Here is a 15,512-nt window from a genome sequence, read left to right as displayed (position 1 = left end):
GTTGTGCATCAGAAGATTTCCTGATAACAGCTTAAAGAGTGCTTGCACTCAATCCTTCCAGCCTTTTGAAATTTCCCTTCTTAATACTGCTAGCAAAGTTAGTGTTGGTGGGGGAAAGGAAATGTTTGAGTTCAACCCTGCCCACCACTGGGAAGGAAGGCTCTGGAAGGCTCCGGGCCATCCTTGAAAAGAGCAACTGTAAAGAAGCCAACACACACAGCTCGCAGTCTGTTTAAAATGGTAATTTCCTGGTGAAGGTCCAAGTAGCGGGGTGGGCACCCATTCCAGCACCGCGTCTTCCTCAGGCTCCGTGAAGCCATCCCTAACGGCTGGCGGTTTGGGGGGAGCGTCCGATCCCCTGCCCGGCTCGGGCATGGAGGGTGTCCCCTGGCGCCCCAGGTGACCTGCCCGTCGGAGCCTGGAGCTGGCGGTTCCACTGGCGGGAGACGCTGAGAGATCTTGAGTCAAATGAGAGAAATGCTCAGAGAGGCAGACGACGGGAGGGCTGCTCCCACTCTCGGCTCCGCCCTTTGCCTTCACTGCCTTTGGTGGGGCACCGGGACCCACTCCTCAAATTCGATGCTCACATACTTCACCAGCCCTTCCGTGCCTGCTTGCCACTCCCGGGGCTTGGGTTACAGTCTGAGCTAGCATTTACTAGGGACCCCCACGGGATGGGCACTTGCTCACTTACAAGCATGGTCTCATTCAGTCCTCCCCTGCGGCTCTGAAGTGTGTTCCACTTTCCCCGTTTTGTAGGAGAGAACGGACGCACGCAGAGCGCCAGCACTTGGCCAGGGATGTGCCGTTCAAAAGTAGCAAAGGCAGGACGCAGACTTCCATCCACCAAGCTGTCATCGCGTGCATCAGGGAACACAGGAAGCGGGTCTTCTTACCTCCCTTCTAGAAAGGGGCGAACCATGCTTGGACAGGTGCACAAAGTCCTGCAGGGTCCCAGCTGGGAAGGCAGAGCTGGTGTCGGGCCTCTTCCTGCAGCCGTGGGCTTTCTCCTTTGTTCTCCAGTCTGGGGCTTATCCGCTCTCCAGTGTGGAGCAGCTGTGGATCCAGAGCATTCTGCAGGCCTTGGTGGCTCTCTGCCCTTTCCCACCAGATTTGAGTGCCCACTCTGTCCTTCCCGGAGCAAATTCTCCATCTGGGATTCCACACTCCAGGCAGGCAGGGCTCCTTGCCCTGTGGCACCGGACATGGCCAAATGGCTTTCAGTGCCCATCCTGCCCTTCCGGCTTTACCTCCAATTTTCTGCGTCTGTGGCCCCAGTGCCCACCTGGTCTGCTCTCAGCCCCTTGAGCTCCAGCTTTCCTTCTTCCCCCACTCACCAAAATGTACTCATCCCATGAGCCATGCCTGAGCCCCCTGCTAGGGCTCATGAAAGTTCATTCAGGCCAAGGGGTCGCAAGCGATAGCGGCTTCAGGTCGTAGCCCTCCTGCATAAACTTAGCATTCTCACTGGGCCTTTCATGCCTTAGACCAGAGGCCCGATGACAGTGTGGTGTTTGGGACATGGGGGAGAGAGATTTTAGGGGGGAGAGGCCTTTCTCGTGACCCCCCAAGCTGTCACGTCCTGGGGTTCTGCCAGGAGACACCTGGGGGACAAGGGGCAGAGGGCAACCTTCTGCCACCTCCTTCCACAGTGGAAGGCGCACCCACTTCGGGGTGAGAGGACCCGAGGTTCAGCTGTGGATTTTTTGTAGATGCCCCTTATCAGGCTCAGGAAGTTCCCTTCCATTCCTCATTTTTTTTTTTCCATTCCTCATTTATAGAGTGTTTTTATTACCAAAGAGCATTGGGTTTTGTCAAATGCTTGTTCTGTGTCTATGATCCTGTGGTTTTTGTTGTTTATTCCGATGATATGGTATATTGGGTTACTTGATTTTTTTTTTTTTGCATTGATTGAAGATTTTTTTTTTATTTTATTCTTATGTTAATCCCCATACATTACATCATTAGTTTTAGAGGAAGTGTTCCATGATTCATTGTTTGTGCACAACACCCAGTGCTCCATGCAGAATGTGCCCTCCTCAATACCCACCACCAGGCTAACCCATCCTCCCACCCCCCTCCCCTCGAGAACCCTCAGTTTGTTTTTCAGAGTCTATCGTCTCTCATGGTTCGTCTACCCCTCCGATTTCCCCCGCTTCATTCTTCCCCTCCCGCTACCTTCTTCTTCTTCTTCTTTTTTTTTTCTTATAATATATTGCATTATTTGTTTCAGAGGTGCAGATCTGAGATTCAACAGTCTTGCACAATTCACAGCGCTTACCAGGGCACATACCCTCCCCAGTGTCCATCACCCAGTCACCCCATCCCTCCCACCCCACCCCCCACTCCAACAACACTCAGTTTGTTTCCTGCGATTAAGAATTCCTCATATCAGTGAGATCATATGATACATGTCTTTCTCTATGTTGACTTATTTCACTCAACATAATACCCTCCAGTTCCATCCACGTTGTTGCGAATGGCAAGATCTCATTCCTTTTGTGGCTGCATAATATTCCATTGTGTATATATACCACATCTTCTTTATCCATTCATCTGTCGATGGACATCTTGGCTCTTTCCACAGTTTGGCTATTGTGGACATTGCTGCTATAAATATCGGGGTGCACGTACCCCTTCGGATCCCTACATTTGTATCTTTGGGGTAAATACCCAGTAGTGCAATGGCTGGATCATATGGTAGCTCTATTTTCAACTTTTTGAGGAACCTCCATACAGTTTTCCAGAGTGGCTGCACCAGCTTGCATTCCCACCAACAGTGGAGGAGGGTTCCCCTTTCTCCGCATCCCCGCCAACATCTGTCGTTTCCTGACTTGTTAATTTTAGCCATTCTGACTGGTGTGAGGTGGTATCTCATGGAGGTTTTGATTTGGATTTCCCTGATGCTGAGCGATATTGAGCACTTTTTCATGTGTCTGTTGGCCATTTGGATGTCTTCTTTGGAAAAATGTCTGTTCATGTCTTCTGCCCATTTCTTGATTGGATTCTTTGTTCTTTGGGTGTTGAGTTTGATGAGTTCTTTATAGATTTTGGATACTAGCCCTTTATCTGATATGTCATTTGCAAATATCTTCTCCCATTCTGTCGGTTGTCTTTTGGTTTTGTTGACTGTTTCCTTTGCTTTGCAAAAGCTTTTTATCTTGATGAAGTCCCAATAGTTCATTTTTGCCCTTGCTTCCCTTGCCTTTGGCGATGTTTCTAGGAAGAAGTTGCTTCGGCTGAGGTCAAAGAGGTTGCTGCCTGTGTTCTCCTTTAGGATTTTGATGGACTCCTGTCTCACATTGAGGTCTTTCAACCATTTGGAGTCTATTTTTGTGTGTGGTGTAAGGAAATGGTCCAGTTTCATTCTTCTGCATGTGGCTGTCCAATTTTCCCAACACCATTTGTTGAAGAGACTGTCTTTGTTCCATTGGACATTCTTTCCTGCTTTGTCGAAGATTAGTTGACCATAGAGTTGAGGGTCCATTTCTGGGCTCTCTATTCTGTTCCATTGATCTATGTGTCTGTTTTTGTGCCAGTACCATGCTGTCTTGATGATGACAGCTTTGTAATAGAGCTTGAAGTCCGGAATTGTGATGCCGCCGGCTTTGCTTTTCTTTTTCAATATTCCTCTGGCTATGCGGGGTCTTTTCTGGTTCCATACAAATTTTAGGATTATTTGTTCCATTTCTTTGAAAAAAGTGGATGGTATTTTGATGGGGATTGCATTGAATGTGTAGATTGCTCTAGGTAGCATTGACATCTTCACAATATTTGTTCTTCCAATCCATGAGCATGGAACGTTTTTCCATTTCTTTGTGTCTTCCTCAATTTCTTTCATGAGTATTTTATAGTTTTCTGAGTACAGATCCTTTGTCTCTTTGGTTAGATTTATTCCTAGGTATCTTATGGTTTTGGGTGCAATTGTAAATGGGATCGACTCCTTAATTTCTCTTTCTTCTGTCTTGTTGTTGGTGTATAGGAATGCCACTGACTTCTGTGCATTGATTTTATATCCTGCCACTTTACTGAATTCCTGTATGAGTTCTAGCAGTTTTGGGGTGGAGTCTTTTGGGTTTTCCACATAAAGTATCATATCATCTGCAAAGAGTGAGAGTTTGACTTCTTCTTTGCCAATTTGGATACCTTTGATTTCTTTTTGTTGTCTGATTGCTGTGGCTAGGACTTCCAATACTATGTTGAATAGCAGTGGTGATAGTGGACATCCCTGCCGCGTTCCTAACCTTAGGGGGAAAGCTCTCAGTTTTTCCCAATTGAGAATAATATTTGCTGTAGGTTTTTCATAGATGGCTTTTATGATATTGAGGTATGTACCCTCTATCCCTATACTCTGAAGAGTTTTGATCAAGAAAGGATGCTGTACTTTGTCAAAAGCTTTTTCTGCATCTATTGAGAGGATCATATGATTCTTGTTCTTTCTTTTGTTAATGTATTGTATCACATTGATTGATTTGCGGATGTTGAACCAACCTTGCAGCCCAGGGATAAATCCCACTTGGTCATGGTGAATAATCCTTTTAATGTACTGTTGGATCTTATTGGCTAGTATTTTGGTGAGAATTTTTGCATCCATGTTCATCAGGGATATTGGTCTGTAATTCTCCTTTTTGATGGGGTCTTTGTCTGGTTTTGGGATCAAGGTAATGCTGGCCTCATAAAATGAGTTTGGAAGTTTTCCTTCCGTTTCTATTTTTTGGAACAGTTTCAGAAGAATAGGTATTAATTCTTCTTGAAATGTTTGGTAGAATTCCCCTGGGAAGCCATCTGGCCCTGGGCTTTTGTTTTTTGGGAGATTTTTGATGACTGCTTCAATTTCCTTAGTGCTTATAGGTCTGTTCAGGTTTTCTATTTCATCCTGGTTCAGTTTTGGTAGTTGATACATCTCTGGGAATGCATCCATCTCTTCCAGGTTATCTAATTTGCTGGCATAGAGTTGCTCATAATATGTTCTTATAATTGTATTTCTTTGGTGTTGGTTGTGATCTCTCCTCTTTCATTCATGATTTTGTTGATTTGGGTCATTTCTCTTCTCTTTTTGATAAGTCTGGCCAGGGGTTTATCAATCTTGTTAATTCTTTCAAAGAACCAGCTCCTAGTTTCGTTGATCTGTTCTACTGTTCTTTTGGTTTCTATTTCATTGATTTCTGCTCTGATCTTTATGATTTCTCTTCTCCTGCTGGGTTTAGGCTTTATTTGCTGTTCTTTCTCCAGCTCCTTTAGGTGTAGGGTTAGGTTGTGTACTTGAGACCTTTCTTGTTTCTTGAGAAAGGCTTGTATTGCTATATACTTTCCTCTTAGGACTGCCTTTGCTGCATCCCAAAGATTTTGAATAGTTGTGTTTTCATTTTCATTGGTTTCCATGTATTTTTTAAATTCTTCTTTAATTTCCTGGTTGACCCATTCATTCTTCAGTAGGATGCTCTTTAGCCTCCATGTATTTGAGTTCTTTCCGACTTTCCTCTTGTGATTGAGTTCTAGTTTCAAAGCATTGTGGTCTGAAAATAGGCAGGAAATGATCCCAATCTTTTGGTACCGGTTGAGACCTGATTTATGACCTAGGATGTGATCTATTCTGGAGAATGTTCCATAGGCACTAGAGAAGAATGTGTATTCCGTTGCTTTGGGGTGGAATGTTCTGAATATGTCTGTGAAGTCCATTTGGTCCAGTGTGTCATTTAAAGTCTTTATTTCCTTGTTGATCTTTTGCTTAGACGATCTGTCCATTTCAGTGAGGGGGGTGTTAAAGTCCCCCACTATTATTGTATTGTTGTCAATGTGTTTCTTTGCTTTTGTTATTAATTGCCTTATATAACTGGCTGCTCCCATGTTAGGGGCATAGATATTTACAACTGTTAAATCTTCTTGTTGGATAGATCCTTTAAGTATGATATAGTGTCCTTCCTCATCTCTTATTACAGTCTTTGGTTTAAAATCTAATTTGTCTGATATAAGGATTGCCACCCCAGCTTTCTTTTGGTGTCCATTAGCATGGTAAATGGTTTTCCACCCCCTCACTTTCAATCTGGGGGTGTCTTTGGTTCTAAAATGAGTCTCTTGCAGACAGCATATCGATGGGTCTTGTTTTTTAATCCAGTTTGTTAGCCTGTGTCTTTTGATTGGGGCATTTAGCCCATTTACATTCAGGGTAACTATTGAAAGATAGGAATTTAGTGCCATTGTATTGCCTGTAAGGTGACTGTTACCGTATATTGTCTGTGTTCCTTTCTGGTCTATGTTGCTTTTAGGCTCTCTCTTTGCTTAGAGGACCCCTTTCAAGATTTCCTGTAGGGCTGGTTTTGTGTTTGCAAATTCCTTTAGTTTTTGTTTGTCCTGGAAGCTTTTTATCTCTCCTTCAATTTTCAATGACAGCCTAGCTGGATAGAGTATTCTTGGCTGCATATTTTTCTCATTTAGTGCTCTGAATATATCCTGCCAGTCCTTTCTGGCCTGCCAGGTCTCTGTGGATAGGTCTGTTGCCAGTCTAATGTTTCTACCCTTGTAGGTTACATATCTCTTCTCCCGAGCTGCTTTCAGGATTTTCTCTTTGTCTGTGAGACTCGTAAGTTTTACTATTAGATGTCGGGGAGTTGACCTATTTTTATTGATTTTGAGAGGGGTTCTCTGTGCTTCCTGGATTTTCATGCCTGTTTCTTTCCCCAAATTAGGGAAGTTCTCTGCTATAATTTGCTCCATTATACCTTCTGGCCCTCTCTCTCTTTCTTCTTCTTCTGGGATCCCAATTATTCTAATGTTGTTTCATCTTATGGTATCGCTTATCTCTCGAATTCTGCCCTCGTGATCCAGTAGTTGTTTATCTCTCTTTTTCTCAGCTTCTTTATTTTCCATCATTTCATCTTCTATATTACTGATTCTCTCTTCTGCCTCATTTATTCTAGCACTTAGCGCCCCCATTTTTGATTGCACCTCATTAATAGCCTTTTTGATTTCTACTTGGTTGGATTTTAGCTCTTTTACTTCTCCAGAAAGGGTTTCTCTAATAACTTCCATATTTTTTTCAAGCCCAGCTAGTATCTTTAAAGTGATGATTCTGAACTCTAGATCTGACATCGTACTAATGTCCGTATTGAGTAGGTCCCTGGCAGTCAGTACTACCTCTTGTTCTTTTTGTTGAGGTGATTTTTTCCGTCTCATCATTTTGTGCAGAGGAGAATAGATTAATGAGAGAACAAAATGCTAGCAGAGTAACCACGTCCCCAGAAAATATACTTTAAACAAATCAGAAAAGACCTGAAGCAGTGGGATAAGAAAGGGAAAGAGAGAAAAAAGAAAAAGAAAAAAAGGAAAAAGATAAAGATAAAAACAAAAACAAACAAAACAAAACAACAACAACAAAAGAAAAACCAGAATGTGATCAAATATGATCTATATGGTATATAGATCAGTGCCACACACTAGATTTGGGGTGTATTTTGGTCTTTTAGAAGAAAGTGCCTCCCAAAATTTTAAAGAAAGAAAAACTTATATATGTACAAAAATAAGGGTTGATATGATGAAGGGATGGAATATGACTGTAAAAATGGAAATTATAAAAAATTTTATAAAAGGAATTAATAAGAAGTTGTTTGAAAAAAGAAAGAAGAGGATTTAAAAAAAGAAAAAAGAAAAAGAGAAAAAAAAAAGGGAGAGGATGTGATCAGGCAGGGGAATAGAAAACACCATATACTAGAGATTTAGGGTATATTTTAATCTGTTAGAAGAAACCATCTCAAAATTTTAAAGAGAGAACAACTTATATATATAAGCTAAAAATATGGGTAACTACTATGAAGGGACAGAATATGACTCTAAAAATGAAAAATAAAAATGTTTTTTTTAAAAAAGGGATTGATAAGATGTTGGTTAAAAAAGGGAAAAAGAAAAATTCAAAAAGAAATAAAAAGACAAAAAAAGACAGTTAAAAAAAATTAACTTTGAAAGACTACAGAATCATGGTAAAAAAGCCATGAATTCTATGTGCAGTATTCCCGAGCGCTGGAGTTCTGCCGTTCTCATTGATCGGTAAACTTGGTCTTGGCCGGCTGTTCTCGCTGATCTTCTGGGGAGGGGCCTGTTGCCGTGGTTTCCAAATGTCTCTGCCGGAGGCGGAAGTGCCCCGCCCTTGCCCCCTCCCGGCTAAGTGATCTGCTCGGGTTTGCTCTCCAGGGCTTTTGTTCCCTGCGAGCTTTCCGTACAGCTTTGGAGGCGGAGAGTGAGAATGGCGGCCTCCCAATCTCCGCCCTGGAGGAGCCGAGAACTCGGGGCCCCGCTCCTCAGTGAGCCCCCGAGAAAAACCGTCAGTCGCTCCCGTCTCCCCGGTCTCCGGCCGCACCCCGTGCTCCCCCGGCCTGTGACTGCGCGCCTCTATCTCTGGCACCGACCCCGGGTGGAGTCTCCAAACCCAGCAGATCCCTGCGGTGCCCTCCCGCGCGGCTCCTCCCGGGGGAGGAAGGGGAGTCTCCCCGGATCTGCCGCTTGTGGGGTCCCTGCTGGAGGAGCAGGGGCCCGACTGGGCCGCGGATCCCGGTTTAGGGCCACCCCGAGCTGAGAGCCCGCGCCTGGGCTCCGCCTCTGCAGCCGGCTTCCCTGCTCCGATACCTGGGAGCTCTGCCGCACTCAGGCACCCCCGGTCTTTCTGTGACCCCGAGGGTCCTGAGACCACACTGTCCCAGAGGGTTCCACCCCCGCCCCCACTTAGCCACTGGGGCGACGTCCCTCGGCGGAGCCGACTTCTAAAAGTTCCAATTTTGTGCTCCGTGGTTCTATCACTTGCCAGAAGCGGCCGACAGAGGCCCCTCCCCCGCCGTCTATCCTCCTGAATATCGCCTCGGATTCACTTCTCCGCACGTCCTACCTTCCAGAAAGTGGTCGCTTTTCTGTTCAGAGAGTTGTTGCTATTCCTTTCTTCGATCTCCTGTTGAGTTTGTAGGTGTTCCGAATGGTTTGATCCCTATCCAGCTGAATTCCTGAGAGGAGACGAAATCCAGGTCTACTACTCCTCTGCCATCTTGCTCCGCCCCGGGTTACTTGATTTTAAGATGTCAAACCAACCTTGCATTCCTGGAATAAATCCCACTTTTTCATGGTGTATAATTCTTTTTGTATATTTATGGATTTGGTATGCTAGTATTTTGCTGAGGATTTGTGTGTCTGTATTTTGCTAAGGATTTGTGTATCCATATTCATAAGATATATTGATATGTGTTATATTGGTATAATTGGTATATGTGGATATATCTATATGTATAAATATAGAGAGAGTGTGCGTGTGTGTGTGCATGTGTGATGTCTTTGTTTTGGGGGGAAGTATCTTTTATTTCTTTATTTTTTAAGATTTTATTTATATATTTGAGAGAGAGAGAGAGCACGAGTTGGGGGGGGGGGATGGTTAGGGTAGGGGCAGAGGGAGAGGGAGAAGCAGACTCCCGCTGGGGAAGTATGTTTGAAATGTAATTGACCAAAGGTTGCTAATTTAAGATTACTGGTTGGTATAACCGATGAGCGCCAGCAGGTGGCAGCAGAGAGTCCCCTCACCTGGGGCTCGGTGCAGCTTTACCTGCCTGGAAAGTTCAGGCCCTTTCCGGCTGTGTTGCTCTGTCTCGTTAAGTAGACTTTTATGGCCCTGATGCTTCTAAGTCCTTATGCTCTGGAACGCCTGGAATCAAATACGGGTGTGGTGTGGCAGAAAACATCATGGGCCGGGAGTCAGGACACCTGGGTGTCACACCTTTGTGGTTAACTTTATTTATTTATTTATTAAAAGAAAGGGACTTTACAATTTTTAAAGTATTTTTCTAGCTTTATTGTGATTTTATTGGCATATAACATACGTAAATCAGGTGTACAATGTGACGATTTGATACCGTATATATTGTAAGATGCTTACCACACTAAGGTTAGTTAACACCTCCCTCTCTCACGTAATCCCCCTTTTTTGGTGTGTGTGGTGATAACATTTCTGACCTACTCTTTTAACAACATTCAAGTATATAATCTGATTATTCTGTGCTTCTCAGAAAGGGTTGACTCAGTCCTTGGCCCAAGAGACAGGCGTGGCGAGGGGTCCCAAGGCCACCATCTGCAAACTAGGCTTTTTAGTTAGCTCAAAACTTCTCACGGTGAGTGATTCTTTATTATTTATCCATATTTGGTCCATCAGAGCCTTAGTGCTAGCCCTTAACTCACGGAGCAGGAGCACCCAAGTTTGAGAAGCAGGAAGCAAGTGACTCTGAGGTTCTTTCTGGCTCGCGGCTGGTCTGTCGGCTCCCTTGAGTTTCGGCCCCGCTGTTGTTCTGGTCTGCCATGGTGCCTTTGTCTGCTCTGCCGTATGGTAAATGCCCACCCCTCACCATTTGCTACAGATGTCACTTTAGCCGGGCTAACGGTCTTGACACTGTGAGGTGTGTCTCCAGCAGAGCTGGCCCAGGGCCAGATGCCTGCCGATCTGCCCAGCCCTGATTATTCCCCGGGAGGGAGGAAGATGTAGCTGTCCTTCAGGTAGCGTCTAGTTGGCGTGGGGGGTGGTTCTTTAAATGCTCGCACTCACATTCTTGGTCCCCCAAGCCCCGCGGAGGGTTGCGTGGCCAGGCGAGCTGGATTCTACCATCCACCATCCCTGGTACTGGGGGTACCAGGATGATAATACATATGGGTTGATATCAGAAAATGCCATTCTGGCCACATATATAATTATCAAATTATGATGACCCCAGGAGAGAAAGGATAAGAGTGACCACAAGTGATGACTGACTCGCTTCCTTGATTTTTTTCTCACATCTTCTGACTTCTTGTCTGCACGTACAGAAAAGCCACAAACAGAAGTGATTTTGATTAACAGGTCACATCTTAACAATTGGCAATGTGAGAAGGGAAAGATCTATTGGTCAAAAATACAGAGGGGAGGGAAGAAGAGGGCAGGAAGGGGTTCGGAAGCAGGAAGGGGAGCGTGTCCTTGGGGAAGGGGGACAGTTTGCACTTGGAGGTGAGTCGAGCAGTCCCTCCGTCTTTCTGCCCCTCTGCTTCTGTTGGCGGCATGAAGTCCCCGCAAAGTCCCTGTGAGCTCACCTGCGGCACAGACCACGTGAGGCGGTTCGGGGCTGAAAGCTGGGGTCATGGCTGAGGGGGTGGGAGGCGTCGGTTTCTACCACGGTGCATGTTGGCATTTGACAATTGCCGGGCTTGGTTTGGGAACCCGCTGTGTACGTGTTCTGAGTCTCTTGGCTTTCTGGCCTTTTCTGGTTCCTCTAGAAATTACGTTCAGTAGAGAACCACCAGGATGGTCCGCAGTTAGAGCAACAATCATGAAATCACCGATCTTCACCCCCAAATTGGGGTCAGGGCTGTGGTGGAGAGAGTCACAGCAAAGAAAGGGCCAAAATTTCCTGTCTGGGCTTGGCAAGTGAGGATGGGGCTCACGGTCAGAGGGGACCCATTTCCTGGGTGCTTGGGGCAGGGGCCTGACGCTGGCAGTGACCTGGGTCAGGCTCTCAGAGTAGATGTGACGCCTCAGGCAGTGTCTGGGCTGAGGCCCAGGGCTCAGCGTATGGTTCCCCAGCAGAGCATCAGGCTGGAGGTCAGGGAGGCCCCTGGGTCTCTCACAGTCTTGGGGTAAAGCTGGACTCGCCTCTCGGAACCCTCTTCCTCCAGACGCTCATTTTCTGCCCCGCGGAGCTCAGTCCTGAGCTGTGGAGGTCTGACCCACCCCTGCCCTTCAGCCCCTGCAGGCCCGAGTCAGCTGCACCGGCCACCTGATCCGTGAGCCCTGCTTCCGGCAGCTTTTCGGCTGCGGAAATGGATTCAGTGATCAATTTCCAAACGTCTTGCGGCCCCTGATCAGGCAGTGGTTAAATGTCATACCGACAGGGTCCTCTGGCTCCTGACAACTGATGAGCTAGGTAAGAGTTGTATCTCCATTATGCAGATGAGCAAACTGAGACCCAGAGTGGCCAGAACGTGCTCCGGTTCACACAGGTGGTGAGAGAGCTGGCGTTCAGATTCGGGGGGTGCATGAATCTGCCCTGATCTCCAGCCTCTGCTGTCCCCAGGGCTCTTGGCCCCTGACACTCCTTTCAAGATCCGGGGACCCTCTTGAGTGTCTGTTAACAGCAACCAGTTGAGCACCCCGCATGACCGAGGACTTTGGGGTGACAGTTGCATCTGTCTCAAGCACTGACTGGGGCCAGGTGCCCGCTAAAGGAGAGCATCACCAGGCCTCCAAGTTCCTCCCGAGGGCAGTGTGGCTCCCCGGCACTCAGGGCGTGCTGGCCTGGGCCATTAGCCTCCACCTCGAATTCAGTCCCACGGCCACCATCTCCTCAAGTCTCGGTTCCCCACTAAAGGACCAGGAGCCAGGCCAACTACGACCCCTAAGAGGAGACATCATATGCTCAGGAAGCCGAAATCGGGAGCCAGATGTCCATTTCCTTGCCTGCAGAACAAGTCCCCAGGGATTCCAGCAGCAGGGGCTCTGGACACGGCTGTGGAAGTGTCCTCTGGGGACAGGGGTGAGGGTCTGGTGGGAGCCTAGGAAGCTGGGGTGCTGGAGGAGAGCATGTGTTCATGGGGTCCCTGCATGCAGTGCTCAGGGTGCAGCGGGGTGGGGCCAGCACTGGGTCTGGAGCTCTGGGGAGCTGGCCTGGCGCTAGGATCCCAAGGAAAGCCAGAGGCAGAGATTTAGGGAGAGTGTCCTGTGGCTAATTGCATCCCCAGTGATTCGGGAGCTGGCTCAGGACTGGGGGAGCAGTCTGCATCAGAAGAGGGGTGGGAGGGTGGGGCAAGGGAGAGGGTGCTGACCGCATCTGCTTCCATTGGCCCACCGAACATGCCTCCATCCCAGCTTCTGTTCTGTGCTTTTCTTCAGCAGGGAAGCGGCGGTCGGTGGGGAGTCAGACCAGCTCTTGGCAGCGGGGAGGGTCACTCCTCCGACAGGGGACAGAGAAACTGTTGCTTAGCCCCACACATCTTCTTGCCTGGCTCTTATGCTGGCCAAGGTCAGCGGTCGAAGGAGCCTGGAGGTGATAGCGGAAGGAAGAGGATGCTGGAACCGTGGACAGGAGCAGGCCCCTCTAAGAACTGTGCTTCTGGCCGCACAAAAATCCCCTCAGAGCTCCTGGGCCACTCGGTGATCGGCCTCAGGGCAGGTCGATCAGGCCAGGTTTGCTGATGGGGCCTCAGGGACTTCCAGTTGAGGGGTGAACCTGTTGTCCACGGGTAAATGCCTTCTCCCCAGAAGATTCTGGAACAGAGAGAAGAACAACAATTTAGTGGCTGCCTGAGCTGTTTGGAGCAATGACATTACTCTGGCCGCAGGTAAGGCTGGTCCAGGTGTGTGTAGGCTGGAGCCTACTGTTCAGGAGACGCTCCCATTTTAACCCACTCAGTGCCAAGTCCCTGGCGGTACCAGGGACTCCAGTGGACTGGAGGGCCTCGTGGCAGAGCTGTGAGCAAACCCCAAAGCCACGGCCCTTCTGATTTTTCCCCCAAACTTTGGGGGTGCTGGGGTCAAGTGTCAGGGCTGCTATGCCAAGCAAGGCCCGCAGGTTTGGGATGTAGAGCTAGAAGAGGGGAGAGACAGAACTACATACTCCGGAAGGTGGGGAATTGATCCTTGAGGAGACCAGGTGGGATACTCTACATCCACAGGGAGAAGGGGCGACACCCCTTCCCATGGCGACCCATCTTCCCTTCCCTGGCACTGGCGCTCTCTCCTCATCGCCCTGCTGGCTGGCCAAACTCTGAGCTCCCTGCTTCCTTCCTTCCTTTTGGGGTAGAGGCTCAGGACACACCTATGGGGCTCTGAGGAAAGTGCAGGTTGGATTATGGAAGAGACACACATACTCTTTATTTATGTATTCACTTAGTTTTTTAAAGTGTATTTTTTTAGTAATCTTTTTTTTTTAAGATTTTATTTATTTATTTGAGAGAGAGAATGAGAGAGAGAGCATATGAGAGGGAGGAGGGTCAGAGGGAGAAGCAGACCCCCCGCTGAGCAGGGAGCCCGATGCGGGACTCGATCCCGGGACTCCAGGATCATGACCTGAGCCGAAGGCAGTCGCCCAACCAACTGAGCCACCCAGGCGCCCCTTTTTTAGTAATCTTGACACCCAACATGGGACTTGAACTCACAACCCTGAGATCGAGAGTCGCCCGCTCTTCTGACTGAGCCGGCCAGGCGGCCCTACACATACTCTTTAAACACCAAACAAGGGGGTTCCCCAGAGGACAGCTGCAGCCGGGCTTGGCCGGGGCGCTGGCAGTGGCAGGTCCCCCAGCCCAGAGAGGCAGAGACCTTCGTCTTCCCCAGCGGCTTTTCATTTCATGCCCGCCCTCCCCCAGCAGGTCTAGTGGCGCTGGAGGGAAAGGCTTTGTGGAGAGGAGAGAAGGTTCTAGCTGTTCAGACAGTGGCCGAGTCCTGGGGCCCCAGGCTGCTGAGCACACCCCTCCCCTTCACGGTCTTCTGAGCGGGTGGTGGCTGTCCCCTTAACACCTGCCGTTTGTGTGCTTGAGCAGAGTCAGCCTGCACCAAGTCCTGGGGAAGGCAGACCGAATTTCTGTGCCTCCAGCCACACTATCGAAGGGGGCTCTGGGAGGAACGTGTAACTCCTGGGATGTATGTCAAGCGACCCGGAATGAAGGAGCTGGAGATGCAGCTGGAAGCGAGAGGCCACGGTCCTTGCCTGCAGGGAGCTCTCCTCGTGCGCAGCGGTGTTCTGCAGATGTGGGAATGAACCAGACACCCCAGAGGAACAACTTGGGGTGGAGGTCGCGTCATGGCCGAAAGCCTTCCCTTCCACCCCAAGTGTGCCGTTGGGGGCAGGATTCACACAGTCACGGTCACGGTCATGTCCTGCAACCACCCCCGCCATCCATCCCCGGCACTGGTCATCTGGTAAAGCTGAAACTCTGTGTCTGTTAAACCATAATTCCCCATTCCCCTCTCCTGAAATCTTTGCTTTTTATAGGTGAACAACTCTGGAGAATTTGGAGAAACTTCTGGAAGGAGAACGAGTGTGAAGCTGTCTCCCCTCAGGGGAGGCTCTGGGAGGCTATAAGCTCCCGTAGAATCTCACAGGAACCCCCGTTCCCTTTATGCTGACACCCTCCTTCTCTCTGGGTGGCTTTCTTTACGTCAAAATCAGGTCTTTCACTAGCTTTTAACTGCTCTTGACCTTTCAAAAGTCTGATGCAAACACACTTTTAATCTCCATAAAGCTGTTTTGCTACCATTATCAATTACTTGCGGTTTAAGAACTTTCTATTTTCGCTGCCGATTCAAGTCTCTGGGACTCATGTGCCTGGCCTGTGTCTCTCTAGAACCTTCCAGAAGCAATTCAACTCATTAATTTCTTTGCTGCCAGCGGGGTGGAGACAGAATGACCATCACCATAACAACAAGGGAGCACTTTGTTTTGCTTAGCAATAAACACAAGACACAGCCAGCCAGCACTCAGGACAGCCCTTCATGGCCCTTCACTGCAGGGGACCACCCCCGTTCT

Source organism: Mirounga angustirostris, unplaced genomic scaffold (genome assembly GCF_029215605.1).
Source record: "Mirounga angustirostris isolate CCGP_5_RB_7025 unplaced genomic scaffold, mMirAng1.0.hap1 SCAF_12, whole genome shotgun sequence".
NCBI classification, from domain to species: domain Eukaryota; kingdom Metazoa; phylum Chordata; class Mammalia; order Carnivora; family Phocidae; genus Mirounga; species Mirounga angustirostris.
This window is presented reverse-complemented; position numbering follows the sequence as displayed.